The 13,382-nt window shown below is 32.4% G+C and overlaps 1 pseudogene; it reads left to right on the top strand.

Annotated features, from left to right (window-relative positions):
• LOC100021598 (serine/threonine-protein kinase RIO2-like) overlaps positions 1 to 12,870 on the top strand; it is a 94,218-nt pseudogene extending 81,348 nt beyond the window's left edge.
• The last annotated feature ends 512 nt before the right edge of the window (positions 12,871 to 13,382 follow it).

The raw sequence follows: 13,382 nt of genomic DNA, 5'->3' as shown, positions 1-13,382 counted from the left end.
CCTTTGCACCCTAAAACATCATATTCCAAGCTATCAACTACATTAACATGGAAGTTGCTAAATTTTGTATTATATATACATATAATAATAATAGCTTTTTTTCCTTTCCAGCTGATTGAAATATTTTCTCCTTGCTGGGAGCTATGGAATTTTACTATACAATTCATGAGAGTTTTCATTTTGGGGTCCCTTTCAGCAGGCTACTAGTGAACTCTTAAAAGATCCCCAGCTTTCCCTTTGTATCCAAAAAATCAGATCAGTTTTCCTTTATGATATCTTCATATATGATACCTATGCTCTTTTTTTTATTATCAGTTTTATAAAAAATAAATTAATGTGCAATAAAAATATATTTAGGAGATTTATTAATGATCATCAGAAATAAAGGAACTTATATTATATATATATATATATATATATATATAATCCTATATTATATCCCTTTTAGGATACAAAATAAAGACCACGTGCTCATGGCTAATCAGTCTATTTAAAACATTTGCCTTACCACCATCACCATGCTTGCTGCAAGCCAAAGAGACTGGGACCCTCTACATCACTCCCTAATATCCCTTGTCTACAGTAAGTATGAAATGACAAGAAGTCAGTGGGATCCTGGGAAATGTAGTTCTTTTATAGGGTAACAGATTTTCAATTATATCATTTCAAGTAGTCCAACAAATGTTAAATTATCTCTGCTTAAACTATTTTCCAAGTAACTTGTTTTTCCAGGAAGATATTTTGTTTTTATTGTTTCTTGAAGTCTCATGGAGTCATTGGCTAACATTCATTTTGAAATTTTCACCTTTAGTAAAATTTCATGTCTTTTTTCCATTTGGCCCATTTTGCTTTTCAGAAGTTATTTTCTTCAATTAATTTTTATGCTTCTTTTACCATTAAGGTTATTTTCATTTTTAAGATGTCATTTTCTTCAGTATTTTGTGTCTCTTTTACCAAGCACTTAATTGTTGTTTCTTAATTTTCTTGCATTATTATGAATTATTTCTTTATTTTTTTCCATATTTCATTTATATCTTTCTTTCCTCTTCCAGGAATTCTTGCTGGCCTCTAGTCCAATTACTATTATATCTGAGACTTTGTTTATAGATATTTTCACATGTTTTAAATGTGAACTTCACATTTTTTTCTAAGATTATATATTGATATTCTTTGCCACTGTAGTAATTATTTTACGATCAAGCAGTTTTTATTGTTTTTGCTGCTTTTTTCTAATTTTACCAGCCTATTTCTCCACTTTGGACATTTTGTTAAAGTTGGGCTTTATGCCCTTTGATCTAGTAAGTTACTATGCAAAGTTGCTGAGTTTTGTGGTGCTGTTTTAAGAATTATGATGTTGTGGATGTATGCAAATTTTCAGTGCTTCTAAGTTGGAGTTAACCTGTAAAAAGTATAATTATTCCCCTAGTAATATCAAATTATACTTTTCAAAGCACTACAATTTCAATAGGTAGGAATCAAGTTTTATAATAGCAGCTGAATTTTGTAATAAAATGTCATTCTTAAAAATTGTCTATCAAAAGTATAGATACTGAGAATTTTGAAGGTTGAAAAAAGATATCAGAGAGACTTATCTTATTATAATCTCTTTAATTACTCTTCTAGCAATACTACCAAAAATGCAAGAGATTTGTCTGATATGAATTATTATTGCTAAATCAATAATATATATATATATATTTATTAAAAATAATTTGCCTTTTGTAATGGTTACTTCATTTTCTAAATATTCATGAACTATTGTTTTTAAAAGCTATTTTAAAAGTTGTTAAGGAATTTAAGACAAGGTTACTAATTTATATATTTCTCACTTTTTTCACTTTTTAAGAATTATGATGTTACCCTTTCTTTAGCCTTGTGGCATCTCTTCTGAAAAACATATTAAAGACAACTGATAATGATTCAACAGTTACATTCTGACAGTTCTTTGAAACCTCTGAGAATTTTGGAAATATTATTTCTAAAACTAGGGGAAAATATTAACCCTTCCTACCTCACAGGATTTTTTTAAGACTAAAAAGATATAATACATGGAAAAGCAATCTATAAAGTATAAAATATACAGTATAAGGTGAAAATGATGAGTTGCCTAGAATTCACTTTGATCCATTTTATTTGTAATGTGTCAAAGATTTAAAATATTCTTTTACAGACGGTTGTTTAGAAGTTTCCAAATGGAAATGGGAATTCTATGCCCAAGTCTAAGATTTCATAGTAAATACAATTAAAGTAATAGTATTAGCAATAGTAATAGCAATTCCACCAATGCTCTCTCTGGTCAATCATGAGGATCTGATGGCAGGACCGAATCACCAATCAGGAAGTCCTCGACAGAGCCAACTCTACCAGCATTGAAGTCATGGTCCTCAAAACCCAGCTACGATGGTCTGGACACATCATCCGCATGGACCCACAGTGAATACCAAGACAGGTATTCGATGGTGAACTGTCAGCTGGACTCAGGAAACAAGGCCGACCAAAGAAAAGATTCAAGGATCAGCTAAAGTCCAACTTGAAGTGGGCTGGCATTACACCAAAGCAACTAGAACTCGCTGCTTCTGTCAGAAGCAGCTGGTGAACCCACATTCACCATGCCGCCATCACCTTTGAAGATGAGCGATGTCTTGCCGCTGCGCGTGAACGCCGACACCAAGCCACAACCGCACCTCCCGTAACAAGTGGCGACCCATGCCCCATGTGCCACAAACTGTGCACCTCAGTCTTTGGACTTCAAAGCCACATGAGGGTACATCAATAGATGATAATGCACAAAGACAATAGTCATTCTCCTTCACCGAGAGACTACCACTACTACTACTATTAAAAAATAATTTATTGATCCAGAGAAAAAAGAAATGCTGTGGGATTTCTTATTTACATAGTTATTAACTTTTTCTTCAGATTTCCTATATTTATCCTTTTCATTCCTCCAAATTTCAAATCCCATATAAAACTACCCTTGAGAGAATTCAGTATAAAAGAGTATAAAAATACATGTCCCCAAGCAAACCAAAATAAAAAAAATAATGAAAGATATCTAAGTAAACTATAAAAATTATTTTTGGCTATACCTAAAAGAAAAATATGATTCTATGCAAGGAGAAAAATGTCTTAGCATTTGCTATCTTTCACATGAGTGACCATGAAGTGACCATTTTACATTAATTTTGACCATGTTCTCATGAATAAGACCCTTGAAATTCTAGTAAAAAGCCCTTTCCTTTATACCATTGCATTTCAAGTATACACAAGTATATACATTTGCCAGTTTGTGATCAAATTAGGAAAGAAAGAAATGTTTTCTTCATGACACAGGAAATTCTTTTTCAGCTCAACTGTAATATGTAGTTAATGTAAATCCAAAGTTTATGAGAACTTTTCTGGATTCAGTCATCTAATATATTTCCTGGTGTTGTACCATCTTACATATTTAATAAGTCTGTCCATCTTTACTCTGTGAGAAAGGAATTTGTATTTTGATTTGATCAATTAGAGATTTAGACTTCCCTTCCATTTGTTTTGAATTTGGGTCAATAAACAACCAGGGAATTGATCCCACAGGCATTGCCCCCTTGAGTGGTGCTAGGCTAATTGAGGAATTATGATTGGTTCCTAGGAAGTGATGTAAGAGAGCTAGTATTAAGGATTTGTTAGATGTGACCCAGCAGGAAGTTTGGGTTGGGGATGAGGGTGAGGGGGGGAGTTATTTGCTGAGGCTGGGATTCAGAGACAGATACTGAGTTGTTAGCTTCTGGTAGGCTAGGAAATTCTTCACCTCCTTTCTATATTTCTCTCTTATTTTTTTTTCTCATTAATAAATCTAGCTATTAACAGTATTGTGATGTGAGGTAATTATAATTTTGGTGACCACCCATTCTAACCATTACATATCAAATTGATAATTATTAAATAAAGAAGCCAGATTTCAGTCTTATTCTTCCATGATGTCTCCACCATCTTATGCTGTCTTCCCGAAAGGACAACTATTGTTATATAAACATATTATCAATATGGCAAAAGTTTCTTCATGGGTATTATAAATATTTATCACTATGTTTACCTTTATATTGAGGTAGTTTTCATTAAAATGTTTAGAGTAAAATTTTATTTTTTAAAATTTTATGTGTTGACTCACCTTCTTTACAATTACTCAAGTGTACATATAGATGAGCAAAGTCAGTTTTGAATTGAATGAATCTCATTAAATCTTCCTGAGACAATTATGATGTTTCTTAACCAAATATTATGAAAGCTTCAAGTAAATTTTTTTTCTTTATCTGAAAACTGCGTACCTAATAAGTATTTTAAAATATTCTTTCCTTGGGAGGTGGGGGTTGGGTAATGATAGTTTTATATCTAAAATATATTTTAACCCCACATAGGCTCCAATAAAGTTCTGTTTTTCTCCCAAGAGTTTATCATCACCTACCAAAACATGTAGAGTGAACTCTTTACTGGAGAAAAACAAAGTTAGTGCCCTACTGGATCCTAGCTTGAAATGCATTACCTCTTTAGATTTTGTGTCAATTACTTGAGAAGATTAAATTGTAACCCCTGCCTATTTTTAGATTTTAATAACCAAAAGTGTAAACACCCTACTTAGAAGTTGAGTATGGAGATCTGCCCATTTTTAGATTTAATCACCAAAGGTGTAATCACCCCATTCACACTTGAGTGGGTGAGGTCTGTGACCCACATTTGCAATAGTGGGTGACAAATCAGAATCAATTGACTGCCATCTGGGATTCTCATTGTTGAAATATTGTCTTAGTTTGAAGTTTGACATCATTTGTTTATACAGATATATGATTTGGGGTTTGGGATTTAAAAGATTGCTCTATTGCAAAAATGAATAATATGGAAATACATATAAGTGATAACATTTGTATAACCCAGTGGAATTCTTTTTGGATCTGGGAGGAGGGATGGTAGAGAGGAGGGAAAGAAAAAGAAGGGGTAGGTTGCATGTGCTTTTTTAAAATACTTATTAGGTAGGCAGTTTTCAGATAAAGAAATCAAAACTCCATATTATTTAATAATATTTCCATATTATTCATTTTTGAAATAGAGCAATCTTTTAAAGCCCAAACCCCAAATCATATATCTGTATAAACAAATGATGTCATTTGTTTTTCTTCTGTGTTTCTACTCCCACAGTTCTTTCTCTCAATGTGGATAGCATTCTTTCTCATAAGTCCCTTGAGATTGTCTTGTCTTGACAAAGTCCATTACATAATATTGTTCCACAGTGTCTCACTTTCTATGTATAATGTTCTCTTGGTTCTGCTCATTTCACTCTGCATCAGTTCCTGGAGGATTTTCCAGTTTATATAGAAATACTCCAGTTCTTCACTCCTTACAGCACAGCAGTATTCGATCACCATCACATACCACAATTTATTTAGTCATTCCCCAAACAAAGGGCATCCCCTCATTTTCCCATAAAGAGCACAGCTATGAATATTTTTGTACAAATTTTTTTCATTATTACTCCCTTAGGATATGAACCTAGTAGTGACATTATTGGATCAAAGGGTATGCATTCTTTTAAAGTCCTTTGGGCTTAGTTCCAAATTGCTTTTCAGAATGGTTACATCAATTCACAACTCCACCAGCAATGCATTAGAGTTTCAATTTTGCCACAACACTTCCAACATTTACTATTTTCCTTTACTGTAATATTAGTAAATCTGCTAGGTATAAGGTGGTACCTCAGCATTGTTTGGATTTGCATTTCTCTAATTATGAGAGATTTAGAACATTTTTTTGTGCTTATTGATAGTTTTGATTTCTTTATCTGAAAACTGCCTACCTAATAAGTATTTTTAAAAAGCACATGGAATCTATCCCGTCATTTTCTTTCCCTCCTCTCTATCATCCCTCCTCCCAGATACAAAAAGCAATTCCACTGGGTTATACAAATGTTATCACTTATACGTATTTCCATATTATTCATTTTTGCAATAGAGCAATCTTTTAAATCCCAAACCCCAAATCATATATCTGTATAAACAAATGATGTCAAACTTCAAACTAAGACAATATTTCAACAATGAGGAGCAAGAATATCTTACAAAAATAATTAAATACATAAATACACAGGGAGATAAACAAATGAATGAATAAATTAATGATGAAAATGAAACTCATATGTGGGCAGGATTGTCTAAAATCATGAGAATTTAAGTGATATAATTATACATTGAATTTGAATCAGAAGTAGGACTTAAACTTAGAGAGTTTTCAATTCATTCTAATAATTTGATATTGCTAATCCATGAAACCCTGATGTCAATTTTCAATTAAAAATAAATTATGAATTTTTGGATATTTCATAAGTCTCCTTTCATAGGTCTTAAGATACACTGGCTCTAAAACTTGATATAACTTTTTATAGAGAAGTTATATTGTGTACAACAAATATATATGCATATAAACATGTGTCTGCATCTATATACATATATACACAAGTATGCATATAAATATATACATATATTTATGTTAAATGAAATAAACATTTTCAATAAGCTATGCAGAAAAATAAGAGTTCCGACTTAAAAAAATATCAGATATAGGGTCATGTGAACACATCAGTTGACACATCATATATGCACTATTTTTACTTTGGAATAAGAAAAATAGTACTAGAAAATGAGCAAAAAATAGTGAATATTTTGGCAAGGGAATTGATTAGCTCAATTCAATAAAAATAACTAACATTATGTATCTACTATATATAGAGCACTGTACAAAGACCTGTGGTCAATACAAAGATAAGCAAGGCTTGATCTCTGCCTTCAAGAATTCATAAACTGATGAAAGGTTATCTAAATACCAGTAATTTTTTTCTAAATTGGGTATCAAATTTAAGACCCTTAAACTAATACAAAGTGTTTTTTGTCAGTACTCATTGACTAACGTGTGGGATCATGAGATATCTAGTATATAAAATGCTAAGCTATCTACCAATGTATATAATAATTATTATATTAAGTAAGGTGTATGAAGAAATTATGTCTGCCATGGAGCACCAGTACTTAAAAGAAGCATATTTTTGACAGATGGAAAATTGTTGAAGGTTGATAGAGTCCTGGCAAAAAAGGAAGAGGAGAGGTATTAATATTTACAGAAGGTGTTTGGTTGCTTATGCCACACTGAATCTGAGCCATATTTAAATGTTGTTATAATAAATGTTCCATGAAATTGAGCTATATTTTGGTGAGACTGACTGTTCTGGCTCACTGACATATTACCATTGACCTCTGTGCTTAAGAGTTCTTCCTCTCCAGTCATCAATTTTTTTTCATGTCAGTAATTCAGAACTAGACTAACTGAAGTGAAAATTACAGATGGGGAAAGAGACTTGCAATAACAATTTTAAAATGCAGCGAACAAAGTAGCATGTCTTAGAATTTAGTCAAAGATAAAAAAAGAAACAGAAAGCTTACTGTCATGAAAGAAAATCAGTTCAATATAATGATAAAAGCATAGTATGAGTTATCAGAAGACTCAAATTAAATATCTATTCCTGTCACAACTGGTGATTTGATATTGGCCAAATCACTGAAACTCAATGTTGTTTGGTCTTCTGATTTATAAAGCAAGTATATTTATATATGTATTAGTTATATCATATTCAGGTAGTGAATGAACTGCTTTTTAATCCATAACCTGCCAAAGCAAAGTGAAACAATTTATATTTCCTTTTTTATATTTGAAAGCAAATGTGGTAATAATATCCAACAATTACATATTAAAGGTTTCAAACTATTTTACATATGTAATATCAATTAATCCCCCAATAACCATATTTGTAAATACGGTTATTTCCCCAATTTTACATATTAAAGAAAGTGGGGCTGACAGAAATTAGGTGACTTTCCCAAAAACACAAAGGCAGTAGTTATCTGAAGCTGAATTTGAGTCCATGTCTTCTTGACTGCCAGAACATATTTTTTGGATGATATCAACACGGCACTTCAAAGTTTGTAAAGCATTTAATATATGCTATAAAATTGATCCTCACTACATCACTAACAGGAAAGTTCCTTAAGATATTATTTTATAGATGAGGAAATGGTTTCAGGAAGAACATATTTGTCTTTAGCTATCGAGTTAGTAAGTAGCTATGGTAGAATTTGATCACAATTTTAGCTGACTCTACATCTGGTACTTTTTCTACTGCACTTCTGAGCTTCTGTATATAATTCTTACAGCCATGTAAAGAAGTCTAAATGGTAATATAATTCAGTTCAAATACTACAAATGATGTTGATAGCAAATTATGAAAGTTAGAGAATACACTTTTCATTGAACACATCAGAGCAGGAAAAAATTAAAAAGGAAAGGAAAGCAATGTATGCTCCCAGTCTCAACTGTTCTTTTAGCTAGCTTTGCTTCACATTTTCTAAGGAGAATTTTTTTCATGACAGTGTATGCAGTTTATGGGATGTTTCTGTTGAGTCAAATAGTTATAGTAAAAAAAAAAACAAAAGGATGTAGAAGAATATAGTGACTATATTCTGGACATTCCAAATATGACAGTGGAGGATCAAGAAGAAAGACAAATTAGTTTGGAATTAGCCTAAAGATAACTAGAGATGTTCAGAAAATGGAGAAAGGCTCTAGTTCTAGAAGATTAGCATTGAGTAGTCAGTGTGACAGATGGTCAATATGCATTTACTAAATGTCCACTATGTGGGATGGAACTATTCTAAGCATTCTGTAGTGAACACAGAGCTTGCAGATTTCATCTAAATCAGAATCTGGAATTTTGCTTTTTTGTAGTGACGCTGAAAAGCCTAAGTATGATGTCTCCATCTTGACCTTGATATTTTTATATGCCTTGATATCTGGAATAGTTTTTTTTTTCTTCCTTTCAGCACTTTAGCTGATCTAAAAATAAAATTGAATTAATGTTCATAAGATTGAATTTGCTAACACTTTGGTTTTGTGCTACATAATTTGACACATAGTTTGAACACAGTATGAGGTTGAAAAGTAACACATTGAAGTACGTTTCAGTTATTTGTAAAATGAGTTCAATTTTTACTAACTTTATGGAGCAGAATCATGGGATATAAGGTTTATCTTTCTACTCTAAATTAAGATTTCTTTTGTTTACTCTTCCCCCTTGAATTTTTGTCCTGCCAATATTATCTAATATAACTCTAGGATAAAAGAAAACTTTATTATTATTTAGTTTTGTTGCATAGTTTGGAGAAACATTTCTACCCTAAAAATGTGATTTGGCGCATTAAACTGGAACTTGAGCAGATGGTGCTGTGCAATATTTCTTTATCTCTTTGCTATTATTTTGTTTTCAGAACTTCAGAGGTTTATGAGAAATTTTGATTATTTAATTTGGATACTTATTGGTATGCTCAAATACATGATGTTTCATGAAACATGAATTTTTCAAATTCCATTTTCTTTCAAATTCTGTCTATAAATTTTATAACTTCATTTTTTCTTTATTACTTTTTAATTGGGATAGTTAAACCTGTATGATTTGCCCTGCCCAAAATGTCTCAAAATTATGACACTTTAGGTTCATAATTCTAGAAAACTGTGCTATAGATTTTTTTTATTATGCACTCTGGATAATATGGAGCTTCTACAGTAGTGCAGGATAGTTTCCTATTTAATCATATCATTCCACCACTGGAAAAGTTCAAGTGTTTCCCTATTGCTTCTAGCAGAAAATATAGAATGATTATTTCATCATTCAAAGCCTTTTACAATCTTACTTCTCCCTGATTTTCTTGGCTTTTCATAAATAATTTGTCTTCAAGCACTTTATTCCATTAAATTTAACTTGCTTTTCTTCATACATGATAAACCATTTCCCCTCTCATTGACTTTATACAAAGTATTCCCTATGTCTGGAGTACTCTCTCAAATCAATATTTTAACTTAGAATCACTAACTACGTTCAAAGATTAACTCATCATGTTTCCTACATGTTTTCTTATTCTCTCAGATCATAATTTCCCCCTGAAATACCTTGTTTTCACTTTCCATTTATTTTGTATTTACTTATATATTTACATGGAATTTCTATTGATAGACTATAAATTTGAGGGCAGAGAGTATTCCATGTTTTTGTTTATCTCCAGTTCTTAGCAGAGTTATAGTTCTTGTTTACATATGCTACCCACAAATCTAGAAAAAACAAATAACTTGTCTTCTAAGGATCTTTGTATTCTTTGAGCATGTGCAGACAGCATTGATCTGTTGGGGGCACAACACACATAGGAGAAAACCCAAAAGAACTATGTTAATTATAGATACTGAGTGGATGATTGTTCTGTGATTCCATGGCCTTGACCTAATCAGGTCTAAATGATCTCACTTTGCATCTGTCATGGATATGCCACCTCCTACTTCCTCTTGTAGTGATTTAGCACAAAGCTCTGGTGATGGTAAATTTTAGTTATTTTACATTACAGATAAACTGGGCTACTTCATACATCTCATGTCAAATTCCACTTCTGGGCCTTTTCACTGCTATCACACAGCTAGAACATTTGTTTTCCTTGACTCCATATCTTAGAATCCATTTCCTAGAGAGTGAGTATAGTGTATTATTTGTTGTTGGTATGGGTACTAGTGATTTCTTTTTTTTTTTAATTCAAAAACTTTATTGATACTTTTACCAGTCATTTCCAGAATGAAATATTACATTTTCGGTCATCCCATTCCTCAAAGTCTTATTAACTAATTAAGTGGTGGCAACATTGAAACAAATGCAAAATCAAAAACCTATAAAAACCTGTCATGGTGTTACTGAGGTTAGCTACCAATTTAATTCCCTTGATCTCAGAATAAGAATCAAGACATTTAAAAAGTGTTTTGATTGTGGCTTTGTATTTAAATTCTTCTGAATACTTTTACTGTTTTTCTTCTTTAATGTGGAAGTCCTGGATTTTGATTATGACATTTCTGGGAGCTTACATTTTGGGGTTTCAAGAGGTGATTGATGGATTCTATTTTCATTTTGCCCACTGGTTCTAATAATTACAAGGCAGTTTCAATTCCCATTTTCTTGAAATGTATTAAGGTGGTACAGTGGATGTTGTCAATGCTGATGTCAGGAAGTACTCCCACACTGGGAGTATTCCAGCATTGGTTGTCTTTTGGAGCAGCCATGGGGAAGATGTGAACTTAGTCAAGCTGAGATATCTGACGCCTGAAGACTTCAGAGTTCTGACCGTGGTTGAAATCGGCATGAAGAACCATGAAATAGTTCATTGCAGTTTGATCGCATCTATAGCCAGCCTTAAACATGGCGGTTGTAATAAGATTTTAAGAGAGAGAGCTGTCAAAACATAAAATCTTAGCTTATGAATGAATTAAAACTATCCAGTGTTTTCCGTTGACAAATGGGCGTTATTATTACCTCGCTTTGAAAGCACTTTCTTTGAGACACGTGGTTGAATCTGTTGGAAACCAAATGGGTGTTGGCAAAGAATCAGATATTTACATTGTTACAAATAAAGACGAGAAAAAGTTTTGCACTAAAGCTTCATAGACTGGGAAGAACTTCATTCTGTAATTTGAAAAACAAACGTGATTACCACAAGCATAGGCATAATATGTCATGGCTTTATTTATCCCGTTTGTCTGCCATGAAGGAATATGCCTATATGAAGACTCTCTATGAGAGGAAATTTCCAGTTCCAAAACTAATTGATTATAATAGACATGCAGTAGTCATGGAACTCATAAACGGTTACCCTTTATGCCAGGTACATCACATTGAAGATCCTGCTGCAGTATATAATGAAGCCATGGAACTAATTGTTAAACTTGCCAATCATGGACTAATTCATGGTGATTTCAATGAATTCAATCTAATTTTGGATAAAGATGACCACATAACCATGATTGACTTCCCACAAATGGTCTCAATGTCTCATCCAAATGCTGAATGGTATTTTGACAGAGATGTTAGGTGCATTAGAGATTTCTTCATAAAACATTTCAATTATGAAAGTGAAATTTATCCAACTTTGGAGATATCAGGAAGGAGGACTCTCTTGATGTAGAAATTTCTACCATTGGATATACAAAAGAAATGAAGGAAGATGATGAACTACTTCATCCACTAGGTCCTGATGATGAGAGTCTTGAAACAGATGGGGAATCTGAATGTCCTTCATCACTTGAAGAACTGACAGAGGAGGTAAAGACTTCTAAGTTGGAAAATGGGAGAAACTTCCCAGATAAATCAGATGATGATTGTAAAAAGAACTCTTCTGAAGACCTGGTACAGAAGAATACAGATGTGCTCTCTGAGGTTAGTGATAGTACACAGTGTTTTGAAAGGACTGAATTTAGTCATTCATTAAAAGAAATTCACAGAAAGACTTGAAGGAAAAAAGAGAAGTTGCTTAAAGCATTCTTCAATTGATTTTCCTGAAGAAAAAAAATACTAAAAATATCAAGGAAGAAGATCAAATGCATCAAGGAGAAATTGCTGTTTATACTTAGGAATGTGAAGATGAATGCCCTGATCTGATTAACTTGTCAGCATTAAAGAATTTAGGCCTTTCAGGGATGAAAATATGGAACAAATTTATCAACATAGAAGAACTGAGAGTGTTACTTCTGTAAGCCGTATTGTGTTAGCTGTTCCACAATTCCTCTGTAACTGGTGAAACAGAAGGTTAAACGTCAGTTGACCAAACAACAAAAGGTTATAGTTAAACAGCAGTTATGGAAAGGAGAGGCAAATATATATATATATATATATATATATATATATATATATATATATATGCCAAGCAACAAAGAGAAAATGCATATAACATCAAGTTGAGTTTAGAAACAGCTAGTTTTTGGGGATAACAATTGTAACTTTTTCTAAAAGTATAATTGATGATGTATTGGGTAGAAAGTGTGACCCTCAAGATCATATTTTTCTGCAATTTTGGTTACGTAAATATGTGCGCATATATATAGCCAGCCACTCAATGTTTTCTATTTTTTGTTTGTTTGTTTTGTTTGTATTTTTTGTTTGTATTTTTTTGTTTGATTTTTGTTTTGTTTTTTTAGTAATATTTTATTTCATCATTTCCAAGCATTATTCATTAGAGACAAAGATCATTTTCTTTTCCACCCCGCCCCATAGCTGACGCGTGATTCCACTGGGTATCACATGTGTTCTTGATTCTAACCCATTGCCAGGTTGTTAGTATTTGCATCAGAGTGTTCGTTTAGAGTCTCTCCTCAGACATGTCCCCTCAACCGCTGTGGTCAAGCAGTTGCTTTTCCTTGGTGTTTCCACTCCCACTGTTTCTCCTCTGTTTGTGGATAGTGTTTTTCTCCTAGATCCCTGCAGATTGTTCAAGGATATTACA

Source organism: Monodelphis domestica, chromosome 3 (assembly GCF_027887165.1).
Source record: "Monodelphis domestica isolate mMonDom1 chromosome 3, mMonDom1.pri, whole genome shotgun sequence".
Classification (NCBI taxonomy): Eukaryota; Metazoa; Chordata; class Mammalia; order Didelphimorphia; family Didelphidae; genus Monodelphis; species Monodelphis domestica.
The sequence above is the reverse complement of the archived record's forward strand: the minus strand, read 5'-3'. Positions and strand labels throughout refer to the sequence as shown.